Source organism: Bos grunniens, chromosome 5, assembly GCF_055505025.1.
Source record: "Bos grunniens cultivar Pamir isolate PY7600 chromosome 5, Bosgru_T2T1.0, whole genome shotgun sequence".
Taxonomy (NCBI): domain Eukaryota; kingdom Metazoa; phylum Chordata; class Mammalia; order Artiodactyla; family Bovidae; genus Bos; species Bos grunniens.
Genome location: NC_141169.1, coordinates 67,349,150 through 67,372,048, shown reverse-complemented (window position 1 = coordinate 67,372,048; position 22,899 = coordinate 67,349,150). Strand labels below are relative to the sequence as shown.

The 22,899-nt window shown below is 41.4% G+C and overlaps 1 long non-coding RNA gene across 2 annotated transcripts in view; it reads right to left on the bottom strand.

Annotated features, from left to right (window-relative positions):
- Positions 1 to 22,899, bottom strand: part of LOC147372325 (uncharacterized) — a 212,181-nt gene that overhangs the window by 139,059 nt on the left and 50,223 nt on the right. Inside the window, exon 1 of one of the 2 annotated variants that reach the window (XR_015163999.1) lies at positions 22,118 to 22,323. The exons of the other annotated variant lie outside the window; for it this stretch is intronic. This is a non-coding gene — a long non-coding RNA (uncharacterized LOC147372325). Of the gene's footprint in view, positions 1 to 22,117; positions 22,324 to 22,899 lie in introns of those variants that run through there. 2 annotated transcript variants of the gene reach the window in all.

The following is a 22,899-nucleotide window of genomic DNA, read 5'->3' as shown; positions in this document are numbered from 1 at the left end:
TTTTTTTTTTTTTTCAGGAGAAAAATTTATTTTTATTTTTTTGGCTCTCTGGTTTTGGTTTGCATGTCTGTCATCTTCTCTTTCAATTTTTAGATTCCTTTGAGCTTTATTCCTACAGTCTAGGAAAAGAGCTCAAATTTAACTCTTAAATCACTTACTGGATTTTGCACAGATTGATTATGCTCTCTACTCCCTCTAATTTAGACTTTAAGGTTTTTAATGTAGTTTCAATCTTTATCTCATCAGTTCCTTTTTCATGTCCTATTCTCTTTTTAATTTTATTATCATATCCTGTTATATTTCACTTTATCCTGTTAATTTCACTTTGGTACATTTTAATTGCTGCCTGCTCTTCCAGAAGGATTTTATTGTGTCTCTTTAGATGCAGCATGGTGCTAGTTAGCCAGTTTTAAGCATAACAATGAGGACAGCACCCTAGGGCAGTGTCACCTGAAGTGTGGTATATACGCAGGTACAGTCTGAAAACTTTGTTACCTGTCAGCAATAAGATGAGTAGCTTTCCTCTAAATTGTTATTAGTACACAATGAGATAAGAGAAACACTCACTACTTCTGTACTTGTTTCACTGCTGACTGGTGATAAGCAGTCCCCAAATTAGTGCTGTTCTGAACCACACTCTCATTGCTCTAAATGTATGCAGGGTAACAGGCCAGAAGGAAACTGCAGCCCTCAGCATTCCTTATTCCTTTCCTGTCCTTTAACACTCAGCCTTTAGACATGTCTACGAAAGATGAATGAATTTCTCGAAACACTGTACTTTCAGTTGTATTTTTTTCTAGCAGTTTTGCCTATACTTTAAGTAGTATACTGTAATAGATCATTTTCTGAAATAGGCTCTCCCTTTGAGTCTTTTGATACTTGTCCCTTACCTTTATTCTTCAGTATTCTTTCTTTGTTTCTTCAGTATTCTTTTGCATCCCCTTCATGGACCACAGCCTTGTTGTGGTAAAGGGGCTTGCATAACTCAATGAAAATATGAGCCATGCCATGCAGGGCCACCAAGACAAATGGGTCATACCGAAGAGTTCTGACAAAACGTGGTCCACTGGAGGAGGAAATGGCAACCCACTTCAGTATTCTCGCCACCAAGAACTCTGTTAACAGTATAAAAAGGCAAGAAGATATGATACCAGAAGATAAGTACTGCCCCCTCAGGTTGAAAGGTGTCCAATATGCTTCTGTGGAAGAGTGGAGGGCAATTACTAACAGTTCCAGAAAGAATGAAGCAGCTGGGCCAAAGTGGAAATGACACTCAGTTGTGGATGTGTTTGACAGTAAAAGTAAAGTCTGATGCCATCAAGAACAATATTGCATAGTTACTTGGAAGGTTAGGTCTATGATTCAAGTTAAATTGAACATGGCCAAGAAGGAGATGGCAAGATTGAACATCCACATTTTAGGAGTCAGTGAACTAAAATAGACAGGAATGGGCAAATTTAATTCAGATGACCACTGTATCTACTATTATGGGCAAGAATCCCTTAGAAGAAATGGAGTAGCCCTCATAGTCCACAAAAGAGCTCAAATGCAGTACTTGGGTGCAATCTCAAAAACCATTCAACATCACAGTAATCCAAGTCTATGCCCCAAACACTGATGCTGAAGAAGCTGAAGTTGAATGGTTCTGTGAAGACCTACAAGACCTTCTAGGACTAACACCAAAAAAAAAAAGATGTCCTTTTCATCACAGGGGATTGAAATGCAAAAGTAGGAAGTCAAAAGATAACTGAATGAAACTTTGGCCTTGATATACAAAATGAAGCAGGGCAAAGGCTAATAGAGTTTTGTCAAGAGAACACATTGGTCATAGCAAGCACCCTTTTCCAACAACACAAGAGACAATGCTACACACGGACATCACAAAGTTAATATCAAAATCAGACTGATTATGTTCTTCACAGGCAAGGATGAAGAAGTTCTATACAGTCAACAAAAATAAGACCTGGAGCTGACTGTGACTCAGACTATTAGCTCCTTATTGCAGAATTCAGGCTTAAATTGAAGAAAGTAGGGAAAACTACTAGGCCATTCAGGTACAACCTAAATCAAATTCCTTATGATTATACAGTAGAGGTGACAAATGGATTCAAGGGATTGGATCTGGTAGATAGACTGCCTGAAGAACTATGGATGGCAGTTCATAACATTTTACAGGAAGCAGTGACCAAAACCATCCCAAAGAAAAAGAAATACAAGAAGGCAAAATGGTTGTCTGAGGAGGCTTTATAAATAGCTGAGGAAAAAGAGAAGAAAAAGGCAAGGGAGAAAGGGAAAGGTATATACAAATGAATGCAAAGTTCCAGAGAATAGCAAGGAGAGGCAAGAAGGCATTCTTAAATGAACAATGCAAAGAAATAAGGAAAAACAATAGAATGAGAAAATGTAGAGATTTCTTCAAGAAAATTGGAGATATTAAGGAAACATTTCATGCAAGGATGAACATGATAAAGGACAGAAATGGTAAGGACCTAACAGAAGCAGAAGAGATTAAGAAGAGATGGCAAGAACATATAGAAGAACTATACAAAAAAAAAGGTGAACAACAACAATCCTTTTTCATAAATCTCCATATTGGTCTCCCACTCCTTTATTCATTCTTGAAAATGGAAAGGTGTTTTCAGACAGAGTGTATGGTTTGTCTTGGGCTTATGCTCTGTCATCTAAAGGAAAAACCTCCTTTGCATCTATACAGTGTGTGGGTATGAGAGAGAAGGTGAAGCTGTAGCGAGATTAAGTCAGTGAGCTTCATTCCTATCCAATCCCTAGGTTCTATCACAATTTCACGTAACACATCTCTTCCCCTATACTTATCACCTTGCTTTTGATATTCTGAACTCATATTTATTTAAATCTCAATGTCCATCATCTGTTGTATTAGAGTTCTTTATTTCAGCATCTGCTTCCTCTGCCACATACATACACACACATACCACATACAGACTTTTCATTTTACCAGAATGTGTGTGTTGAATAGGAGAAGAGTACCAACCTATGGGAATTGCACCAGAGGTGAGGAACATGGGAGAAAGGTGAAGCTTAAAGGTTCTGGCACTAAATCAAATGTCAGTGGGGATCCTAGGTATTTTTTCCCCCCAATCATCTTAGGAAATCACTAAGAGAAAGGGAGAGGCAATACTTTAGGATAATTCCCAAATTTTTCTAATGTGGATGATTCAGATGGAGATACTTAAGGTAGTATTTATTGAAGGAGGGGCAGATTTGGCTGGAAAGAGGATGACCTGGGTAACATACATGGAAGTATTCTTATATCCAGGTAAAAATTTCTAGTAGGAAGATGTTTGTATTCTCTAGAGCTATGGGTAAGAGTATAGATTTTAGAATCATCAGTATAAGGGTAATAACAGAAACCAGGGTCATGAGTGGGACCAACATCAATAGACTAAGAGAGAAGGCCCAGGAATAATCCTTAAAAAAAAAAAAAAAAAACTACTAAAGGGTCAAGTATGGAAGGAGGAACAGGGAAAATGGACAAAGACATTGCTGCTGCTGCTGCTGCTAAGTCGCTTCAGTCATGTCTGACTCTGTGTGACCCCATAGACAGCAGCCCACCAGGTACCCCGTCCCTGGGATTCTCCAGGCAAGAACACTGGAGTGGGTTGCCATTTCCTTCTCCAATGCATGAAAGTGAAAAGTGAAAGCGAAGTCACTCAGTCATGTCTGACTCTCAGCGACCCCATGGACTGCAGCCCACCAGGCTCCTCCATCCATGGGACTCTCCAGGCAAGAGTACTGGAGTGGGGTGCCATTGCCTTATCCGAAGACATTGCTAGAGAGATATAAAAACTATCAGAAGCATATAATCATGGGAATCAAAGGAAGAGACCATTTCAAGGAAGAGGGAATAGCCCATCGAGACAAATGTCCTTTCAGAGGGTAAGCCAAGTAAGTATTTAAATCAACCCTCTTGATTCTGGAATTACATTGACTACCAGCCTAGATTCTCAATGTTATTCTGAGTTGTTTCTAAATCCTTTAATTTATATGTATCTTTGTGGGAAATCAAGAAATTCTGCAGTAGAAGCTCTTCTCCAGCTGACTTTCAAAATAGAAGTCTACACTAGAACTGGGTTTTTTGTTTTGGTTTGTTTTTAGTGTTCTTGCAATCCTTCTTTTTTGGTCAAGGACCATTTGGTTGCAAATAATAGTATCCTATTCAAATTGGGGTAAGCCAAAAGTAGAATGTTTTTAAAATAATACAAGTGCAATTCATAGAACCCAAAGTCAGGAAGTCTAGTGAGGCCTCATGGGAAACTGGAATGAGGAACTGGAAAGTTGTCAGAGACCAAGATAGCTACTTTCTGTCTGTGTCTATCTCTCTCCAGACTCTGTGGTCTCTAGTCTCTGCTTTTCTTTGTTCATCTTCTTCATTCATTCCTCTGTTCAGTCTAGAGCTCTATTTGTGAACAGGAATGAAAATGGCCCCCAAGGCAGTTCCTCCTACCCTCTCTCTTTCAGCATCATCTGAGCCCACATAGCACTCCCGGATCTCTATTCCAATTTTCTAGGAGAAAGAAACTGATTGGCCAAGTTTGGACCATGTGTCCATTCTTAGTCCAATCAGCTGTGAGCGGGGGTAAACGCTGTGCTCTTTCTTCATTCTGAGAATGGAGAGTGCAGGAGAGCCCACTCTGAAGAGGAACAGGCAGGTAAATTAACTGAATTGTTTCATCATCCTCATGTTACCCAGTTCCTTTTTCTGCTCAACTTACTGTCTTTATCTTTCATCTTATTATATTTTGATTTCAGAATGTTCTCTTCTCATGATTCTCTGCTCTTATCTTTAAAAAGCCAGTGTTTATTTGCATCTTATTAAAAATTATTCTGGTTACCATGAAAAATAATTTTTGAAGATAATGATCTGTATCTTCCAATCCTCAAAGCATGTTCCCTTTTTTCTATAATAAATTTTCACAGGCCTGGAGGATTTCTCTTTTATATAGTTTCATACTCTTCAGAAGTTTCTCTTTTCTTCACCTGAAAAGACAAATCTATAGCCAGTGTTTGCTAATAGAGGACATGTGTTTTGCATTTGTGTCTATTCATGAAGGTGTGGAAGGGAACCCCCTTATCAAAATATTACGGGAGGGAGCATGAATTGACATAAACAAGTTCTTGCCCAAACATCATTGTCTATTTGGCTTTCTTCTGGTGTTTGAGAGATGAATTTATCCACCCTAGTGCCTTCCCCACTTATTCCTTAAACTAGTCAAGGGGAGAAACATTTATACTCCCCAACACGCACAGTTCCAGAAGATCAGAATCCTCAAGTTATTTTTATCTTTAATTTGTCAGAGCTTCATATAGTATACAGTAGATGTTCAGTAAAGGTTTTAATTTGACTCTTTCTAAAATGCCAATTTGACCATGTCATCTACCTGCCTGCTGACTATACTTTAACGTGTCCCTGAATGCAGAGAGAATTCAAGTTTCTTAGTTTGGAAGTCCAAGACCTTAATAAATTGGCCCCTGCTTCTCCCACTCTTAGGACAGAAACTTTAACTATATCCTCATAGACACCTGATGGGTCATGCCAATCTACCTGCAATTCCACTGTATGCGTGTACCCTCACACTACCATGTCTGCATGACCTGTGTCGTTCCCTCTCCCTCAAATCATTTCCCCCTCCTCCTTCTGTCTGCATGATAAAATCTCACCTGGCCTGGTAGCTGCAGGTCCACCAAAATCTCCAACGTCAGATTCCCATCCTCTCTTCCCCCAAGCACCTCTATTAATGCACCTAACGCATCTTGGTGGAATTCCTTTTTTATTTTTCACTTGTATGTTTTCTACTAGACTGGGAGCTCTGTGGAGACAGGGACCATGTACTTTTCATCTTTGTAAAGAATCCGCCTGCAGTGCAGGAAACCTGGGTTCAATCGCTGGGTCAGGAAGATCCCCTGGAGAAGGAAACCACAACCCACTCCAGTATTCTTGACTGGGAAATCTCATGGACAGAGGGGTCTGGCGGGTTACAGTCTATGGGGTAAAACAGGTGGACATGACTGAGTGACTGAACAACAACAAATCTAGCTTCTACTAGGCACCGAGTTAAGAATTCCATAAATGCTTGATGAATAAATCTATTAGTGTCTAGATATTAAGCTTGATGATATAAAGACAAATGTACTTAGATTAGTAAAAGAACTAAAAGTCATTATTTAAATATTAATTAATCCACTAGCTAACTGTTTGGTATAACACGATCAACTAATTTTCAGGAAGCCTGAGGAGTTAAACAGCATCTTAATCCTAACTCACAATAATACATCTGGATCCATGAATACCAGTCAGCTATAAATTATGTGCTTGGAGACAGAGAGGTAATTAAATGTGTGTGTACTGGCAAAGCTTTTCAGCCTTCTCTTTGTCACATGCAACAAGAGAAAATGGATTTTTCCAGTAGCCCGTGAGGGAAATACTAATAAATACCCTCTTCTTCTGTATAACATTTTAAAGTTTACAAGGTGCTTTCATATCCCATGTAATTTTTAACACAATTTTGTGAGTCAGAGTATCATAAACCTACTTTACAGACACTTTTAAGGCTCAAGAAGTAAAATGATCACCAATTTTAGTGATCTAAGTACATTTTTTACCAATCTAAGTACATTTGTCTTTATATCATCAAACTTAATATCTAGACACTAATAGATCTGTTCATCAAGCATTTATGGAATGCCAAAAGGTCATGAACGTAATACTCAAGCTCAAATCTTCACCTTCTGTGTTTAAATCAGGTGCTCATTTCACTTTATCAGTTAGCAAAGAAACCCATGAAACAAATACATTCAAATACTTGGTTCCTGGACAACGACATTATTGGTAACAATTTATTTGGTTTACATTATATGTGCTATTCAGAGGGTTTCACATCCTTTCATTTGTTTCATAAAACAGCCCTGAAAGTAGGTGGGACAAATGCCCTTATGTTTGTTTAGCTGACAAGAAGTCTGAAGTCCAAGGAGTCTAGGTGATTTTCCTTGTTTTTGTTTTCAAAATTAGTCAGTGAAAGACCTGCTTCCTGATTCTGTGCTCCATCCATTTCCCTTGTTAACCAGTATCTTAACAGCAATTAAAAGGCTCAACAGTTATCAGAGATAACCCACTCTTGAGAAATCAGGAAAGATAAATAGATACAATTAGCTCATGTCTAGACAGCTCTAGACTTGTCTCAATGGCAGTAACACCCTATGATGCTGTCCCTTTTGTCCTAATTCCTCAGGGGAGTATCCAAAACAGACCTGTAATACTCCATATGATGCTCAATCTACAGCACCTTAATGTTGAGTATAAGATGCATTTCTACTTGAATAGGAAGTCCTATACGATCATCACATCTGGTCCCATCACTTCATAGAAAATAGATGGAGAAACAATGGAAACAGTGAGAGACTTTATTTTCTCAGGCTCCAAAATCACTGCAGATGGTGACTGCAGCCATGAAATTAAAAGACACTTGCTCCTTGGAAGAAAAGCCATGACAAACCTAGACAGCATATTAAAAAGCAGAGACATTACTTCGCCAACAAAGGTCTGCATAGTCAAAGTTATGCTTTTTCCAGTAGTCATGTATGGATGTGAGAGTTGGACCATAAAGGGGGCTGAGCACCAAAGAATTGATGCTTTTGAACTGTGGTGTTGGAGAAGACTCTTGAGAGTTCCTTGGACTGCTAGGAGATCAAACCAATCAACCCTAAAGGAAATCAGTCCTGAATATTCATTGGAAGGACTGATGCTGAAAGTGAAGCTCCAATACTTCGGCCAGCTGATGCAAAGAGCCGAAGGGGATTATAGAGGACAAGATGGTTGGATGGCATCATCAACTCAATGGACATGAGTTTGAGCAAGTTCCAGGAGATGATGAAGGACAAGGAAACCTGGCATTCTATAGTCCATGGGGTGGCAAAGAGTCAGACACAACTGAGTAATTGAACAACAACAGGGAGAATTCAAACAGTTATCTTTTCAGTTCAGTTGCTCAGTCATGTCCTACTCTTTGCAACCCTATGAACTGCAGCACGCCAGGCCTCCCTGTTCATCACTAACTCCTGGAGTCCACCCAAACCCATGTCCATTGAGTCAGTGATGCCATCCAACCATTTCATCCTCTGTCGTCCCCTTCTCCTCCTGCCCTCAATCTTTCCCAGTGTCAGGGTCTTTTCCAATTAGTCTTTTCCAATGCTTCTATACTTATGCACACAGACAACAAATAAATACACATATGACTTTGCATAATCATCCCATGTACACACAAACTTTATATTTAGACACATACACACACACACACACACACCTTTTTATTGTACTTACTTTCCCTAACAGGAAGGCACATATGGACACTTAAGACACATCCATACCCCTCTGGAGGTCTCTCCTGTTCATTTCCTATCCCACACCCCTTCAACTGAATACACTTTTACTCACACACAAATGCCAGGTTTCACAATGATCAAGAGTCCTGTCAGCTGTCAGGTCCTGAATGTGCATGGTGAATTCTCTGAACTTCACTCTAGGGACTGAGACTGCTCCTCAGGCAAGGCAGAAGGGAGGACTTTAGACCTTGCAGTAGGGAGACCAGGCCAGCAAGTCCGAATGTAAGATGAGGAGACTCTCTTATTAATAAAGTCAAAGGCCAGAAAACAGTGCAATCAAGGGCACCCATTCACAAATATCTCCCTGACTCAGATATCACCATACTTCAGAAAATGTCCCTTGCAAGCTTAGTTTGGACATCTTTAGGGTTCTTCTTCACCTGAGAAAAAGTCTACCTAGAGTAGAAACCACTGAACATTGGAAGCAGACCTCAATTTAAAGCTCAGATCTACCTCTTAAATCCTATGGGCTTCAGTTTCCTCACGTGTAAAAATGAGATGATAATACCACTGAGTGTTACAATGAAAATTAAAGAGTGACAACATATATAAAGTACTTACCCACAGTCTCTGACACACAGTAGGTCTCAATTAATAATTGAGTGTACACTCAAACACATGAGATGTTACACAAAGCCAAGTTGTCTAAGAGAATATATGGGTGCTTTCACCCATATATGGCATTTTGACTGTACTCCTCATTGCAACGTATTTTTAAATGGGAGGAAAAAACAAATACTGGATTCTTAGTACAAAAGGAGTCAATGATTTCAGAATTCTTTGCATGAGGCTTTGATTTTCAAATAGCTAGGGAAAAAAGAGAGACTGAACTTATCCATTTAAGTTTTGAAAAAATAATCCCAGATTTCCCAGCAAAGATAACAAATGGGGTCCAAGAATCTGGAGACACAAGTGTTTAGAAACCTGAAGTTAGGGGAGAGCATAAGGAGTATTCACAAGGCAAACTGTGGTAATAAACAGCCAGTGTATGTCTTATGTTGCCCATAGAAATATAAGAAAAGGATGTTTCAAAGATCAATTGATATTAGTAACTTGAATGGTCTACACATCATACCACCAGGCAGTGAGGTCCTTATGAGAGAGTAAAATAAATTAGACTTGGAGTCAGAATGTTTGGAAAACTTATGTAAGCCTAAGTTTCCCCATCCACAAAATGTAAAATGGGGTTGCTATCTGTTTTCACCTAGTGGGCTTCCCTGGTGGCTCAGATGGTAAAGAATCTGCCTGTGATTCAGGATGGAACCCTGGTTCCATACCTGGGTTGGGAAGAGCCCCCTGGGGAAGGGAATGGTAACCTACTTCAGTATTCTTACCTGGAGAATTCTAAGGACAGAGGAGCCTGGTGGGCTACAGTCCATGGGGTAGCAAAGAGTTAGACATGACTGAGCAACTAACACACATACAATGTCTTATTATAAGGATTAAATGAGATATGGCACATACTGTGCTTAGAACAAGGCTTATAACACAAGTAGTGAGAGCTACTATTTTTACCCAACTCATAGGTTTACTTTAAAGGTGAAATAAATACATTATAAAATATTAGTTTTAGTTTTACAAAGCACAGTTAATATCAGCTCCTAACTCATAAATTCACTTTCAGCCAAAGTGGATCTCTATAAATTCTTTTTTTTTTTTTTTTTTTAGTTTTTACATCTGAAAAAGTAGAATGCGGGTATGCTCTTCCTTTTTGCTCCCTACCCCTCTCCTTTCATAATCACCTAGCTCTACTGTTCTTTATTAAATAGAACCATTCCCACCCCAGCTCCACAAAATATCCAAAGGAAACACGATTTTACCCAGAAACCGCTCACCAGTGATATTTGTAAAACATTTTTGCTCATCTGTTCAGCTTCTTGGCCAAACATGGCCATCCTACAAAGCTGTACTAAAGCATGAAATAAACCTTTCCATAAAACATTTAATAAAGCTGTAAAAGTTAAATAGCTCATAATAAGCAACTATATAAAAGTATGTAGCTCAGGTCTCCGTCATTAATTTTCCTTAAGACTTGGAGAAAAACTCAGGACAGTCTTTCAAACTGCCCAGCTTACAGTGTGGAATTGAATCAAGGGTATTGTTCCCAGGATTCTATTTTGAAGCCAAACAGATTTCACAATTGTTTCACTGAATCGAATCTAAGATGATCAGATTCTGCTCAGCGACATAAAATTAATTTGCAGAGACTTCACTGAATCCCTTGGGATTCCTGCATTAGATTGGAAAAGAGAGTGGAATTTTTTTTTTTTTTTTGCTTATTTCTCTAAGTGTGATTTTAAGCAAGAAATGGGTATTGTTTTTGGCTGCCCAGCATCCAGTTCTCCTTCCTAACAGTGTCCTCTTTCCTTTCACGAAGATTCCATTATATGGATAATTGGAGATTTGGGGTGTACCAAAAACACAGGTGCCACCTTGCCCTAGACAAGGATGAAGCATGTGACCAAGCTGATCAGATCTTGCCTCCCAGGCAAGATCACTACTGTGAAACTGATCAGAATGATAGCAACAGGACACAGACAGGAAATAAACAGCTGGCGCTCACTGGTCGTCTCATTAAACAGTGGCATGATGAATCCCTTCAATGGCTCTTACAACTCACCCCACAGACTGGTTCAGATTCCTCTGCTCCTCAGAGTCCAATATCCCAGACTTCTCTCTGATTCTGTGAGTACCTTGTGTCCTTCTGTATCCCTCTAACAAATTCCTTTTCTTCTCATAGACAAAGTTGCCTACAGTTGTTTATTACTGTTTAGGCCAAAGGATCCTAATTGCCGCAGAGTATCAAATAATTGTTGTCTCTGATTCCTATTTATTTTCAAGAAGAGAAACAGACATGGTGCAAAAAAACACCACCAACGTAAGAATTATGTAATGATAATTTGCCTACCACACCATTCTCTCCATCCAAAAAACGACGACGGCTAAGGTTTGTTTATCACAAATTGTACTAAAAGAGACTAAATCAAATGGCTGTCAACAATTATGGAAAGTATTTAACAAAAGGAAAAGCATACAGTTTATATTGAACCGTTTAACCGAGGAGGTATCGACAAGAAATTTCTATTCCATACAAAATTATGTTAAATCCCCTAATAGCTGAGAACTTCATATAAATATTTGCCTAATGGCTTGAAAGGCACTGAGAAGAAATGAAACCCCTGTGAATTGAAACCTTATAGATTACAGTTGGTGGCTCCAAACTGTTTGAGGTTAAGAGGATTTATGATTTATAAAAGGCCAGCATTGTTAGCCCTTGCATAAAACAGCTACATCTCACAGGCTCATTTTTACCAGGAGCAGCTCCCTGGAGCCAAAATGATATACAAAATGCAGTGCCAGCTTCTATACTTTGTTCAAATTCCCTCGCCTTTCAGGCCAAGATATCTTAAGTGAAAAAAAAAAAAATCAGAAACTTGGGAAGTAAACTGGTATTTAATACAATTCCATCAGCTCCTTTTTTCTCCCCTGACGTCTTACTCACTGAAGAAATCTTCACGAAGGAGAAGGCAGGGAATTGGTCTACATGCATACGTGATGTATTAAATACCTGAGAGACCATTTGCTTGCTGACCTTGCCAGGGAGCCAGGATGCAGAACAAGCCTGTAACGAGGCTTGAAGGCAGCCTGAAGCCATCACCACTGAATAATGGCTGCTGTCTTTTTAAAACTGTCGGAGGTTCACATGGTAGATTTCCTTCCAGTTTCCAGTGGTATGAGAGACACCGCCAGTATAAATCTTGTTGTCACAAAAGAACAAGTTATAGTATATATTCAACCACACACACAAAAAAACTTTCAAATAACATTAACTTAAACCCACAAAACCGAGGAGAGTCAGAAGCAAAGCTGAACCTCTGTCCTTAAGTCACCCCACTGTGTTTAGATCTTGAAGAATGCCCAGCTCATCAGAGGGGATCACCAGGGCTGTGGCTGCACAATACCAAGACAGTAAGTCAAACTCGTTGAAGAAGAGGAAAAAGAAAAGAAGAGGAAAGGAAAGAATCTTGTAGCTCAAGTCTGGTTGACATTTCTTCTGTAAATTTTCATCTCAGTGTGGACCTAAACATTCTGTCCGACCCCCACACTGCACCAAATGCTGAAAGAAAGGGAAGATGAAGCTTGATGCAATTTGGAGATTTCATTTCTACCAAGCAAAGGTTTTTATAAAAGTGTTACTATTATATGATTGAGCACTGTATTGATATCTCCTTTCTTGACTCATTCATGAATGAAATGTAGTTTTCCAAAGTCACATGACCTAAATCCTTTGGAGGCCTGTGTCTCTTTCGAAATCCATTCTGAAGAACTACAAGAATTATCCACTTTGAGATGGAAATTCTGTATCTGAGGCAGATATATCTTAATCTTAGTTGAAGATTAAGCTCAGGTTAAGGACCTGAGCTTTAAAGCCAAAATACCTGGGTTTGAAACCCAACATAGCAGTCATCTGAATCAGCTGAGTAACATGGGACATGGAGCACACCTCTCTGAGTGATGAATATTTCACTTATAACATGAATGGAGTAACTCACAGGGTTGCCAAAAGGATTAAACAAGAGATTTGTGAAGTTCTTAGCACTGTGCCAGGGCATAGTAAACCTTCCATAAATGGCACCAACTACATCTATGGGCATCAGAATTTCCAAAGAGGAAAAATAAGACAGGACCTCTTGAGGTCAGTATTGGGGGATGCTGAAAGTTTCTAGATGCAAAAAGAGTTTACTGTCATTACATGGAAAGTAACTTTCACACAAGGAAAAGGCTGCAAAAGTGAATCATTCGTTTCACAAATATGCCAGCTATGTGCCAGGCAATAGGGAATTTGAAGACAAGTAAGATAGAAATGGCTTCCCTGGTGGCTCAGAGTTAAAAAATCTGCAAGATATTCAAGAGATGCCGGTTTGATCCCTGGGTCTGGAAGATCCCCTGGAGAAGGAAATTGCAACCCACTCCAGTATTCTTGCCTGGGAAAATGCCATGGACAGAGAAGTCTGGTGGGCTACAGTCCATAGAGTCACAAAAGTGAGACATGACTGAGCAACTAAATACACACACACAAGATAGAAATGGTCCTCGCCCTCTAAAAGCTAACAGTCTAGATGGCATGCAGACAAAGAAACAGGCAGTTACAACAAGCGGTCTGCTCAGGGTCCCATCTCTCACACACAGCCCCCGGGCATTTCCCCAACTCCCACCACCCCAGAAACTACACCAGGCCCTCAGGCTCACATCCCACTTCCTGCCAATCCACGAAGAGGATTTGACATCTTTGCCCCAAGCCTTCCTGGGTCACAAGAGCTTCAGAAGATGAGCAAACAGTTTCCAACCAATGACTGAGCCTTAGAACTTGACCTGTCCTAGGCTGCTACTGTAAACAGAGTTATACCCCTTCAAAATTCATATGTTGAAGTCTTAACCCCCAGTAGGAGAAGGCAACGGCAACCCACTCCAGTACTCTTGCCTGGAAAATCCCATGGATGGAGGAGCCTGGTAGGCTGCAGTTCATGGGGTCGCTACGAGTCAGACACGACTGAACGACTTCACTTTCACTTTTCACTTTCATGCATTGGAGAAGGAAATGGCAACCCACTCCAGTGTTCTTGCCTGGAGAATCCCAGGGGCGGGGGAGCCTGGTGGGCTGCCGTCTATGGGGTCGCACAGAGTGAGACATAACTGAAGCGACTCAGCAGCAGCAGCAGCAGCAACAACCCCCAGTACCTCAGAGTGTGACTGAACTTGAAGACAGGGCCTGTACAGATGCAATTAAGTTACAGTGAGGTACCTACCATTTCAAGTGAAAAGTTAAGTGTTAGTTGCTTAGTGGTGTCCAACTCTACGACCCCATGGACTGCAGCCTGCCAGGCTCCTCTGTTCATGGAATTCTCCGGGCAAGAATAGTGGAGAGGGTTTTCATTCCCCTCTCCAGGACCCACGGATCAAACCTGGGTGGGTTTCCTGCATTGCAAGTGGATTCTTTACCACAGAAACCCAACCATTTTAAAGTAGGCCATAATTCAAGATTGAAGGCGCAGGAGAAGGGAGCAGCAGAGGATGAGTTGGTTAGATAGCATGACTGACTCAATGGATATGAGTTTGAGCAAACTCCAGGAAATGGTGAAGGAGAGGGAAGCCTGGCGTCCTGCAGACCATGCGGTTGCAAAGAGTCAGACACAACTCAGCAACTCAACAGCAACAATTCAAACTGACTTGGGTGCTTCTAAGAAGAAGAAATGTGGAGACATAAAAAACAAAACACCAAGGATGTGTGCACAAAAGGCCACAGTGAAAAGGCAACCATCTTCAAGTTGAGGAGAGAGGGCTCAGGAGAAACCAAACCTGCCAACATCTTGATATTGAACTTCTAGCATCCAGAATAGTGAGAAAATAAATGCCTGTTGTTAAAACTACCCAGGCAGTGCTACTTTGTTGTGGCAGCCCTAACAAACTCATGCTGTTGCTTTCCTACATGAAGCAGGAGACTGTTGTTCAGGTGCTAAGTTGTGTCTGACTCTCTGTGACCCCATGGATTGCAGCATACCAGGCTTTCCTTGTCCCTCACCAACTCTCGGAGCCTGCTCAAACTCACGAGAAGTAGGGGATACAGTAGAGAAATAGGAACCTTTGTGCCAGAGAGGGGACAGAAGTGTGTTGAGTAAATGACAGACAATATTGAGGCTAATTTCAGAAGCATGTGATGCCCAGTGAAATGAGCCATCTCTCTAAAAAGTTCTGCTTAACAAGGATACTGCCCAACATCACTTTCACCCATCCAAGCACTTTTCACACATAATTATCAACAATTTTTCCAATGGGATATTTTCCTGTTCCAGCGAGCCCAGCCAGATGTCTGCAACAGAAAGGTGTCAAGCATCTAATACTGTATTTTACTGAGCACACACTATAGGACAGCCACTGCTCTAAGCACATAACATGTTCTAATGAATTTAACCTTCACTATCACCTATGCACCATTCCCTAGGGTTTCAATAATAAATTACCACAAACTGGGTGGCTTAAAGTGACAGTAATTTATTCTTTTGCAGTTCTCAAGTCCAGAGGCTAGACTATAAGCTGAAAAACCCAAAATTAATGTGTCAATAGAGGGCTTCCCTGGTGGCTCAGGTGTAAAGAATCCACCTGCCAATGCAGGACATGTAGGTTCAATTCCTGGGTCAGGAAGATCCCCTGGAGAAGGAAACAGCACGCACTCCAGTATTCTTGCCTAGGAAATCCCATGGACAGAGGAGCCTGGTGGGCTACAATCCATGGGGTCAAAAAAGAGTCAGACAGTCAGACAGAGTCACAAAAGATCAACAACTGAGACATGCTCCTTCTGACATCTGTAAAGGATAATCCTTCCTTGCCTCTTCCAGCATCTCATGGTTGCTGGCAATTCCTGTTGTACTTAGCTTGCAGCTGTATGACTCTAGTCTCTTCTTCTATTGTCACATGGTACCCCCTCTGTCTCCCCACACCCACAGCGTTTGTTTTCTTGTAAGGACACCAGTCATGGGACTAAAGCTCACACGATTCCCTTAATTTAACCAATTTCCTGGTGGCTCAGACAGTAAAGAATCTGCCTGCCAATGCAGGAGACCCTGGTTCAATCCCTGAGTCAGGAAGATTCCCTAGAGGAGGAAATAGCTACCAATTCCAGAATTCTTGCCTGGAGAATCTCCTGGACAGAGGAGCCTGGCTGGACAGAGGAGCCTGGCGGGCTACAGCCCATGGGGTCCCAAAGAGTCAGACATCACTGAGTGACTAACACTTTCACTTTTCACTAATTTAATCAGGTACATCTGCAAAAACCCTATTTCCAAACAAGGTTACATTCTTAGGTTCTGACTGGACATGAATCTGGGGGCACACAAAGCAAGCCAGCTTGTTACTGTATCAGCTTTAGAGATGAGAAGATATGGACACAGAGATGGAATCCCTTTCCAAGTTCGCCCAGACAATCGATGGCAAAGCCAAGATCCAGCTCCAAAGCCCATGCTCTTAACTGCTACACTTAGCTGTCTATCAAAAAATATTTTCCAGATGAATGAATAAAATAATCAAAAATGGCAGAATGCCAGCATGTTCAGTGATAGTACCCCAATTTCCCTCCTCCTCATTCCCTTCTGAGCCCACTGCACCAGCCTCACAAGTACTATCCCTGTACCACTTCTATTTTCTCAAGACCATATGATTATTAGCATGTCTTTTCAACACACAGATCTGATTATCTTACTACAGTTCTTAAAAATTCAAAGTCCTAACTTAGCATAGCAGCCAACGGCCTTTACCTTTCGGACTGAACGCTCCATACAGACAGGGATTGTGTGCATTTTCCCTCCCCACTGTGTCCTTAACAACAAACACAGGTCCTTAGTACCTATTAGGCCCTCAGAAATCATTGTTAAGTGAATGGGGAAATGAATGAATGAATGAATGAATGATCTGAGGCAACCTACATTTTCCAGTCTCAGTTTCTGATGCAACTGAGTGTCTCTGCTGATGCTGTGTCCTATGCCAAGTGTATCTGTAATCACCATTCAGGACCCTGCTCAAACCTCCCTTCCTCATTAGGTACATTCAGACAACACACATACAAACACCACATAAATTGCATCCACTCACAACTTTGTAACATCACCAACTTTCTTCCCAAGTCCACTCTTGAGGGGTCCTTAGGGCAGGGGTTGTGTCTTCTTTGTTTTTTTTTATCATCAAGGATTATCAGAGAGTGGACACTCGACAAATGTTTGCTGGATAAATGACTGAATGAACAGTCTAATGTCCATGTATACATAAACAGAGCCTTATTTCTATTTTGACTAGGGCTTGACTGTGCATACACAGAATCCAGTTCTCAAATAATGAGGCAACTTCTTGGCTTTCCAAACTACCCAAGTGCAGATGTCACACAGCTAAGAGAAGGCTGAAGCTGAAGACTTGGTTCAAAAACAAACATCCTAGAGATAAACTGACTCCAATGCACTGGAGGCCCTGGCCCCTCCCTGAATTCCTCTGTGTCTATGTGATGAGTAAGTGAGGTGAAGAGATGAAGAAACTGACAGCCCTGAGGACTGCTTTTTTACATAAGTGAAGTAACTTTATAGCTCTGTTGCTTTTTGATCACATCTGGAGTCCATTTCAAAGTTATAAGCCCACTTACTCACTTCCCACTTAACGTAATTGTGGGGATAGTGTGGCATGGAGATGGTGAGTATCGATTTTGGAATTGGATAAACCAAACATGCTCTGGTGACACCATCTGTAACACGCCTGTGAGTAGGTAGGAATATATGTAAGCACAAATGTGCCTCTCTGGGCCACACATCCTCTTTTCATCTGTTTTGTAAATCTTCTTCACAGCATGACTCTCTCAAGAGTTACCGACAGGTATTTACACATACACCCCATTTCCTCATCTCACATTCTCTCCAGAACCCCAGTGAGTCTCTGTCCCCTCAGACTGAGGTCACTTCCATCAAGTTCACCCCATCCTGCACGTGGTCACCTCCCTATCATTTGACATTTCAGCACTAAAGTCCACACATAAGGACCAACTTCCTTGCTTGAAGTATCTCTGGGCTGCTATTCACCCCACTGTCTCCCAGGCTATCTCTCTCCACCATCTCCTGGGCTGTCCTTTTGGCTTCATAATCCTGGCATGACTCAAGACTCAGGCCAAGCTCTCTTTGCCTTCCTGTCTTGTCCTGGGTCTTGTCCTGTGGTCACTGGGTCTTGTCCTGTGGTTTTAATAGAGAGGGTGATGACTCTTCCTGTCCTGGCTTTGTCTGTGGACTTTTCACTCACCTACCTAACAGTTCTCTAGCCAGAGAGATAATGTAACATAGAAGGAAGCATGGGACCCACAGAACCAGAGTGCCTGAGTTCAAATCCTTACTCCGCTACCTTTGTGCTTCAAAACTTTGAGAATTTATAGAGCCTCTTTCCTCATTTTTCCCTTCAAATGGGGATAATGCCTCCTAGGATTTTTTTGAAGATTAAATAATTTGATGTATTTAAGGAATATATACCAGCCTTAAGAACATGATGGATACTCAATAATGATAGCAATTGTTACCAATAATAGCAATAGGAATGCCTTCTCTTAGACATCATAGAGTCATGTTAAAGAGTCAAAGTTAATGTCCCTAAAATAGAACTCTGGTTCTCCTATTAAAATTCATTTCTACCCTGGTTTTCTCACACCCTTATCATACTGATGCATTTTATTTCCTTCATATAATTTAGTACTATATGAAATTTCTTTATTTATGTCTTCAATTGTTCATTATCTGCACCACCTCCAGCTAAGAATCTAGTATTTAAGCTTCAGGAGGGCAGGACCATGTATATCTTGTTCACTGTTGAATTCTACCAGTTCAAACAGTGACTCATATTAACATATAGATATTCAATACACAGCTGCTGAATAAATGGATGGATGAATGAGTGACTGAAAAATGGGTTTGGATTTGGTACCTATACCCAGCACTCACTAGTTATGGGACATTAGGAAAATATTTAACTCATGAGCCTTAGTTTGCTCACCTTATCCCATTAAATGGGATAGCAATGCTTCATTATATAGGGTTACTCCTTGGAAGAAAAGTTATGACCAACCTAGATAGCATATTGAAAAGCAGAGACATTACTTTGCCAACAAAGGTCTGTCTAGTCAAGGCTATGGTTTTTCCAGGGGTCATGTATGGATGTGAGAGTTGGACTGTGAAGAAAGCTGAGCACGGAAGAATTGATGCTTTTGAACTGTGGTGTTGGAGAAGACTCTTGAGAGTCCCTTGGACTGCAAGGAGATCCAACCAGTCCTTTCTGAAGGAGATCAGCCCTGGGATTTCTTTGGAAGGAATGATGCTAAAGCTGAAACTCCAGTACTTTGGCCACCTCGTGCGAAGAGCTGATTCACTGGAAAAGACTCTGATGCTGGGAGGCATTGGGGGCAGGAGAAGAAGGGGACGACAGAGGATGAGATGGCTAGATGGCATCACTGACTCGATGCACATGAGCCTGGGTGAACTCTGGGAGTTGGTGATGGACAGGGAGGCCTGGTGTGCTGCGATTCATGGGGTCGCAAAGAGTCGGACACGACTGAGCGACTGAACATTAAATGCACTTGACACGCACAGCAGTGTCTGGGCTAGATGGAGTAAGGCTTCACATGTGGCAACGAAAAAATGAAAATAATCATTCCTATGAACCACAGAACAATCTTTAAGAGGAATTGGCACCTAAGGAGCATAAGTCGAGACACTGCAGAAAATAAAAAGTCTGGCATATATAGAATCATGGACTTTTAGAAAGGAAGAAAACTCCAAGAAGTCTTTTCATCTGTTTCAGCTAACATAACAGGCAAACACGTGTCTGGAGAACTAGCTGATCTGTCCAAGTCCACAGACATAAACACAGAACTAGAATCTAGATTCCCCAACTCCATGTCTATTAAGCACAGCACATTGCTCTGCCTTTCTCCAATTACTTTGACTTGACAATCTACATATAGGTACCTCATACATGAACTTCAGGTAGAACTGCTTTTCCTATAAGGAACGTCAGCTACCGTACGTTCAATGTTGTGCTTGGTGTAGAAGAAAACAAGTGGAAGACACATTTCCAACTCTCAAGGAGTTCTTAGCACAGACTAGAGAGGAGGAGGTTTGCTCACACTGGTCACTCAGCAGACTCAGTTGGTTACCCGACAGACAGATGTTAAGTCCCTGCTCGGCGCCAGAGTCCAGAAATGCAGCTGGTGAGTCAGAGTGAGGCTAGGCTACTGTAACAAGGAGGACTGAAAAAAAAATTCAGTGGTTTGAAGAAAACTGAAGTGAATTCCTTTCTCTTGTAACAATTCGAGGTAAGGTTTAGGCTCTACTCCACTTGGTTGTCTGGAGACTCTGATTTCTTCCCTCATTTTCTGCTGTCCACCACGACTTTGGCATCCATCCTCTGCATGGTAGACACTGGGTCACAGTTGCAGGAACAGGAAGCAGGAATAAAAGTGATATCCATCAATTGTGCCTGCATTCTCTTTGTAGAAACTTCATCACGTGCCCACATGTAACTACAAGGGAGGCTGGCCACATGTAACTACAAAGGAGGCTGGACAATGAAGACAGCTGGTCAGCCACGTGCCTGGCTATGAGCCTATCACTGTGGAAAAGACAAGAATGGGCCTGGAAAAACAGTGAGCCATCTTGGCCTCAGTGACAAAGCCTTCACAGTATCCCATGCGTGCTCACCATTTAGGGGAAGACAGAAAATAATCAAATCCTTATAAACTATGTAACTATGTATGAGTTATTTAATCTCTTGTGCCTTAGTTTCCTCACTTGTAAAATAATATTTGTTATTACCATCACATTATAGTAATTATTGATATTAGTGTATAATAGTTTCCTTTGTTACAAAGATTAATTGTAAGTGCTATGCAATAAGCACCTACTAAAAACAGCCAACACTACCTAGGGGTTTGGGAAAATATGCAATAGGAGGTCAGGCATTTTGCAAGTAGTAATCTAGGTGAGTTGCCTAGTGTGGCTACTTAGGATTTTCTGGACAAAAGCACAAACATTTATTATACCAAGTAATTCAAGAGCATCTATGTTTATCTTTCAGTCTATGAAAAAGCCCAACCATAACTAAGTGTACCCAATATGCCAAAAGAGAATAAATGTCTAACTAATAAATCTCTGAGCTGCTGCCACAGGAGTAGGTACAAATATTATTCGCATTCTATACATGCATATACATGGAAAAGACTGATACTGGAAAAAACTGAAGGCAAAAGGAGAAGAGGCTGGCAGCAGATGAGATGGTTAGATAGCATCACCGACTAAGTGGACAAGAACCTGAGCAAACTCCAGGAGATAGTGAAGGACAGGGAAGCCTGAGTACTGCAGTCCATGGGTCACGAAGAGTCGGACATGACTCAGCCACTGAACAACAACAACGTGTAGGGGAAGTACTAAGGGAGAGCAGGTAGGAACCTCCATCTATATACTCTCAGGTGAATATTCCTATTCCTTTGTACCTCTTCTTTTGTGTTTCAAAATCCACTAGTCTCAGTTCTGAGTCTCCATTACACTATGAATTTGGTGTACTCATCATGGTCATTTTGGGGTCTCCCCTCACAACCGGCACTAGGTGGGTTCCAGGTCATTAAGGAGCACTCTGACACAGTGAAGCCCCTTTATTCACCAATCACTGTGGAGATCAGTTAGTCCTGACTTGTCTTTTCTCTGTTCAGATGGTCCCCTCAGGTCGTGGGATCCAGAGAGCTCGGTGTTTACTCTTGGCCTCCTCAGCCGCTGTCCCCTCTGGGATCAGGCCACTTCCTTGGAGCACTGCCAGGGAGTGATGGCGAGAAAGCGCCTACTTACAGAAACCACAAGCCTCTACCCCTTCCTCCAGTCTGAGAACTGTTTTTCTTTTAGTCTGGGAGAATCTCACGCCTTACTATTTCCTCAGGGCCGTTCCCCCCCTGCTCAAACTTGCTATAAACTACAGCCTTAGAAAATTTCCTCAAGGGCACAAATTTTGAAAACAAAAGCCAGGAAAAGGTCGTTGTTTGCATTCTTTTCTTCCCTCTCACACACCTGCCTGAGTCCTGGGAAGCAAGATTCTCCGCCTGCCTTAACTGAGGGTCAGCAAACGAGAAAACTCAGAAGATTACCTCGCTGCCGCGGCACCTGTGTTTCTATCCAACCGAGAAGTGGAGCCACTGCCATCAGAATCTCTTCAAAACTGCCTCTTTCAGAGATGATCGGTTCCCTCCCTACTCTCAGACACCACGATAAACGTGAAAGGCTGCAGCAGCAGCAGGCCGAACACGCGAAAGAGACCAAGTAGCATGCGCGCACGCGGGACACCGGAAGGGCCGAGAAGCGTGTGTGCGCATGCGCTTGTTGCGTGCGCGGGTGCGTGTAAGTGCCTGTGTGTGTGCATGTGCATGTGTTCGTGTTTTAGTTTTGTTTTCATTACCAGCTGAACAAAGTGACGACTTGCCTAAATTGTTGATGTTTAAAATTCTGGAGTTTTCATGTTAAATCAACCAATCTGGTACTTCTTTTGGGAGGAAAAAAAATGAACTCTCAAAAAATACTGAAAATGTATTCCCACATGGCGACACGAGCTGAGCAATGTGGCACCCCTTCAGGTCAAGCAAAGTCGTATCCTCTGATTTCCCACAAACAGCAACACTCCTAACTCCCTACCATCTAGATATGGAGCTGGATGCCAGGTACCAGTAGTAATTGTGATGTCATTTTCTATCTGTAGAGTTCTAAAGAAAACAACTATGTTATGGACACATGTTCCATGCAGAGAAATTAGAGATAGACAATAAGTCACCTTTGCTTTAGGAAAAGTGGGAATGAGGGCATTTCCTTGTGTAAGTGAAAACCATTCTTATATGTTGAATATGCAAGTGAAGTGTGTCTGGATTTAACAGGACAA